Raw genomic sequence first — 5,882 nt, 5'->3', positions numbered from 1 at the left:
AGGGGGGGGGGGACCATGTATTTAGGGCGCGCTTGTCTCAAATGCAAGGAAACTTACAAACTTAGCCCCCGTTTCAAATTTCTACTACATCACAACAACATTAGTCGGTTGGGGATAGGACGGTAATCTCGCATACACCGAATATTTGCCGACGAGAGTTTGTTTTTGGCGCCCATCGTGTATGAATATGAATCGGGGAGGGAGTCCATTTCGGCCGAGGGCACACTGTGTTTTGGTGCCCACCGTGTATGAATCCGGGTGAGGGGCGGTTAAGTCACGTTTGGGTGAAATTACAAACCTACCCCTATCGAAACCTATAGAAATCTAGCAGATAGGCTTTGCGTGGCAGGGATAGGCAGTTGTGATTTCCATCTCGCAGATTTTGGTTTCGAGCGATTACTGCGACTTTCCCCGCTTCGTTCAAATTTTGCAGAGTGCACGTTTACCGTGCCAACTCAATTCGAATCCCGTTTGTATTCTACTATTTTTTTCGGGCGGGATCCATTTTCAATTGGAATTACATTCTATATACTTCATTTTTTATATATACTTTCAAAAGCACAACAAAGAATTCTGCTCCTTTATATGTATAATATGATTTACAAATACAACGATCTCAAAATCTTAAGGTTGAATTCGAATTTTTTTAACCAAATTATGTTCTACTAAAATGTATGGATCAGTAATATCTACATATTAAATAACATAGATGTGCGTGAATTCATATGAGTATGCATGTTTGATAGATCAATTTTGGTTCGAGTATGGATTACATGTATCATCATCTCGAATTCATATATTTGAATCCCTTTTTTGTTCACTCCTTTCACGCCCATCTCTCTCGCATGCATGCTCCTTTGGGTAGCTATCACTCTCTTTTCTCCAGCTCACCCGCACGCTCACTTAATGTTTCTCCTATCCTCGCAAACATGGTCTCTCGACGTCTCCCTTGAGAAGTGTCACACTCTCCCTATCAATATACATTACACGGTTTTCATTATCTCTCACGTCTCTACTGTTCTCTGGTATCACTCGGTACCTAAGCTTTCTTTTTCACCGCCACACACACAGTCTCCACTCGTCTTTCACTTTGTCTTTCTCTCTATGGGATTCTCTCACACACCCTATATGTCTCTACATATGACTCATACCACTAAAATTACTCTCTCTCTCCCATAGACACAACATTTGTTGCAGTCTCCTTTTCGTCTCCATCCGAGTCTGACATTATTCATTTGTTTACCAATCAGACAACCCCGACTACCGTCTCCTCTCTCTCTCTCATAGACACACACACACACAACTCCTGCTTCCACTCCCCTTCCCGACTACTGTCTCTCTCTCACACATAAAACTCTCGCTTTCACACCCCGACTCGTATTTCTCTCACAAATATTTATCGACTAGCTAGCCTCTAGATAGGTTTATACACCCGCATACTCGTGCTTCCACCATCGCATACATGTCTCTCTCCCGCTCCTTGTATCTATGTAGCTTTTTCTTCCCTTCTTGAGACACGCCCTCTCGATTGTGCACACACACACTATCGCCTCATTTTAAGCTGATACCTATCGCACACACACTACTTGTGTCTTTGTCACACATGCACTCCGTCCTCCTCCACTCCCCCTCTCTCTCACACACACATGGGCTTTTTGCGACAACTAGCAAGATGCCCATGCGTTGCACGAAACATCAAGATGCATTTGTATGAGTAGTTTATCTTGTGGGGGAAAAGGATGAACGAGGGAAGGCCTTATTTGCAAATGTGGAGAGGGGTGTGGGTATCTTTTTGCAAAATTGCCATAGTTTCCTTCCTATCCGTCATATATAGATCGGACGACCTATATTGCAGGATGGCAGGCACACAATCATCACCGACAATGCTTTTTATAAAAGTAGGGATAAAAAATAGAGTTGGTGATGATGGTGGGCCTGCCATCCTGCAATGTAGGTCGTCCGATTTATATCTGACGGATAGGAAGAAAAATATGGCAATTTACCCGCACTCTTCACCACATTTGCAAATAAGGCCTTCCCTCATTCATCATTTTCTCCCACACGATCTTGATTTTCTGTGCAACGCACGGGCATCTTGCTAGTAAGAGTAGAAATTAGACATATACCATTTCTCGAATCTTGAAACCAACAACATTCCTCCCTTATCTTATCAAAACCGCCAAAGGAATATATTTTGAGTGAAACATAACACATTTTTAGTGATATACGTATTTCAAAACTAGACTTTTTTTTATCAAATCGGTGAATATGTATTAATCTACTTTGATCCTGCGGCAACGCATTGACACATTGCTAGTAGTTATTATAATTTTTTGGACACTAGACAAATGGTGGAGTACATATACGAAGAGAAGAGGCGCACACACGCAGTCGGCCTCTCGCTGTCTCGCACACATTAGTGTTACGTAAGGGTGACGTTAACAAATAGACCCTAAAACCCTAGGTGCACGATTGCTGCATTCGCGGGTACTGGGTACGTGGTGGAGCACCTTTGTAGGAGTTGATGGTCGGGACCATAGGTGAATGACTTGGAGCACGGTGGCTCGCCATAGATCGAGTAGAGACATTTAAAATATCATTTTTTAGCGGGGTTAAGAGTTTCGATTTTCAATGGCACGTTATAAGTAGTAAGTAGTTTTTAGAACGATTGGTATGGAGCGAAAATGGAATTCATAGTACTACGTACCTCCTTGGCGTATGGTTGTATGGGTTTATGTTGCGAAATGTTGAACCTAGTAGTTCTAGGACAAATATTATGGTTTAGATTTAGATGCTGGTTTTCAGTAATCGGAAGGGGAAACCCTTCTTTGATTAAAAAAAACTACTACCTCCATTCTGGTTTACTAGTCCCCATCGTACTTTGGGTCAAAGTTTGTCCACGAATTTTACTGGTAAAATGTGAATGGAAAACGAGATTTTATTATACCCAAACAAAAAAGGACTGGATGGAGTGATTGCTCTGAAACGGACGCGACCTCTCATAGCGCAGACATTGAACCGGCGCACCGGCCAAGAGGGCCGCACTCGCTGCAGGCCCGGCTGAGCACGCCTCCTCGCCGCGTGCACCACCTTAATACTGCCCCGCCTACCTTCATTGAATCCATGCGTGTGCCGGCAACACGTCCTTCTGCGAGCCGACAAGCATTTTAGAACAGAAAAAATGACTAAAATATAATTAATTTACGCATGGTCTTGACTTGTTGTGCTCGCACTGGTAGCAGGAACTAGTAGAGGTTTTTCTTTATTTATAACTCTCCTCACATTTTTTTGGCTTTGAAGTGAATCATGGTTGTGGACATTATGTATGAATGTGCAGATATCTGTGAACATGAGTTTGATGTGGAAGTTGAACTTGGAATGTCGGGCTTGCGCGTGAACTATACCATGTCCAATGCTTCATCTGTTATTGTTTGGAAAGTAATTGTTGTTATTACATGACCAAAAAAAACATTTTGTGCCACATCAGTAGATGCACAGACATCACAACAGGCATGCTGACTGGATAAACATTTGAACCTAGCTATTATGAAGGAAATTTTGTATTGACAACAGTTTTAGATAGCAGGAGACGCCTAGCTTGCTCTGCCTCTGCTAGCTTATTTCTGGCTTCTTACATCTCTTCTTTGGCTTGGGTGAAGAGAGCATCCGATTGCTCTTTTCGCTTCTTCAGGAACTCAGCTACATTCTCAAGGGCTGCTGCACGCTTTCTTTCAGCCTTTACTAATGCAACGAGGACACGAACAACTGATGACTCTACCTGGCTTATGTGTAATCCAGCATCATCTGGGAATTTGCACCTTGTGTCTAATCCATCATCATTAGGGAACTGGCACCTTGTGTGTAATCCAGCCTCATTTTGGAAACATGATCTCGAGGTTGACCATACTTCCCTCCTCACAGGAAGTGCATCCTGACATGAAGTTACTTCTTTTTTAGATCAATACTCAGAGAAACCTAGATCCATTTAGTAGAATCCAGATAAACAGAACTCGGAGAAGTGAATTCAAAAGGAAAAGAAATATAAAAACAGACTACAAGGTGAGAACACCCACTTCCTACATCAAGCTAAAAACGAAAGCATTAGGACGATTAAGACTCTTCTTATTACACATCGAAGAACACCACGCTTAAGAGAAACAGAAACTACAACATATACACATCGAAGAACATGAGGCTAAACGAAAGTAATTGAAAGGGTGTTACTTACGAAAGCTCGTTTTACAGGTTCGGTGCAGCTCCTCTTTAACTTGCCACGCTCCTTGAAGATGTCCCAAATATCCCGTGTTTGGTCTTCATTGCTCCTCTGCATGTTCACACTCGTGGTTTTAAAATCTCAACATGGCAAGAAAAATACTACTAGTAATACTCGCGCATCTTGTGGGCAACATTAAAGCACTCGTCTGCCATGTTAGAGCATCTCCAACAGAATCGTAACGCGTGGCGCTTTAAAAAAGTGTTCACAGTGCTGAGATCGAGAAGTAGATACTAGAGAGTAGAGGATAGTTTTCAGCATAGATAGATAAAAAAAGATAATTCAACTACTCCTCGTTGTCCGACTCCTCCTCGGTGATGTCCTCCTCCGACGTCTGACTTTGGGCGTGAAGATACCGATCATCGTCGGATTCCTAGGGCGACACTGCTCCTAGCCTCATGTTGAATTGAGCGTCCTCTTTTCGCCTACGCTTGTCCTCGCGATAGGCGGCTCGCTTTGCCCTCCTCTTATCCCTCTCCACCCTCCTTTGCGCGTAGAACTCGCGCTTGTTGATGATGTCATGCGGTAAGTGTTGGCGCCATAGCGCCATGGCTTCCTCGTCCATCTCGGCGATGCCGAGATGGTGCTCCCGCCTCCGGTTGTCGCGACGATCCTCGTCGGTGCTAAGCCACGGCAGAGGCGCGAGCTCCTGCGCCAGCTCCCACGTTGGCACGTTGGGGAAGTTCAATGTTCTATGAGGCCACCGGAGGCGCCACGCCGCCGCGTCGTGTGCGCGGGCGGCCTCGTTGGTGGTGTCAAAATTGCTAAGGCCGAGGCGCATCCCGCGGAACAGGATCTCGGCGGAGAAGCCGCCGGAGGGGCGCGCGCGGATGCCGCGGTATCCCCAAGTTTCCCGGCGACGCGGCGACATGGTGGCGTGGCGGCGGCGAGGCGAAAAAGAGCGGGGAGAGAGCGGTGGCGAGGCACAGAGCGGTGGCAAGGCACAGAGCGGTGGGAGGGCGTTGGATTTTATAAAGCGTGCCGGACGTCGCGCGCCAAAACTAGCGCACGCCCGACCGCTTTTTCCCGTGCGCGCGCGATCCTTTCCCGACGTCTCTGCCATCTCTACTCTCTTCTCTATGGTTATATTTATTTTTTATTTAATATTTAATATTTATCTCTACTTCCTTTACTGTCTACTTTTTTTTCTCTATACTTTTTTTCTTGCAATATAGGCCGTCCGATTTATATCTGACAGATAGGAAGGAAACAAATGGTAATTTTGCAAAAAGATACCCATACCCCTCTCTAGATTTGCAAATAAGGCCTTCCCTCATTCATCCTTTTCTCCCACAAGATAAACTACTCATACAAATGCATCTTGATGCATGCAACGCATGGGCATCTTGCTAGTTCTAAAAACCTTTCCATCATTTGCCACACTACTGGTTGCAGATGAAAAACCTACCCAAGCACAACGCCATACAGGAGCAACGCACAATTACAAGCTGATATTCTGTTGGACAATGGAGGCTATAACCAATTACTTTTACGGGAACAATAGCACCCAGGAAAATTGAAGGGTAGGTATGAACAAAATTGGAATTGCAGATGTACTGCTAAGTGATTCAATACACACATTACCAATCGAGGAGGAGAACGATGGTCG

Source organism: Triticum dicoccoides, chromosome 2B (assembly GCF_002162155.2).
Source record: "Triticum dicoccoides isolate Atlit2015 ecotype Zavitan chromosome 2B, WEW_v2.0, whole genome shotgun sequence".
Lineage (NCBI taxonomy): Eukaryota > Viridiplantae > Streptophyta > Magnoliopsida > Poales > Poaceae > Triticum > Triticum dicoccoides.
Note: the sequence above shows the minus strand (reverse complement) of the source record.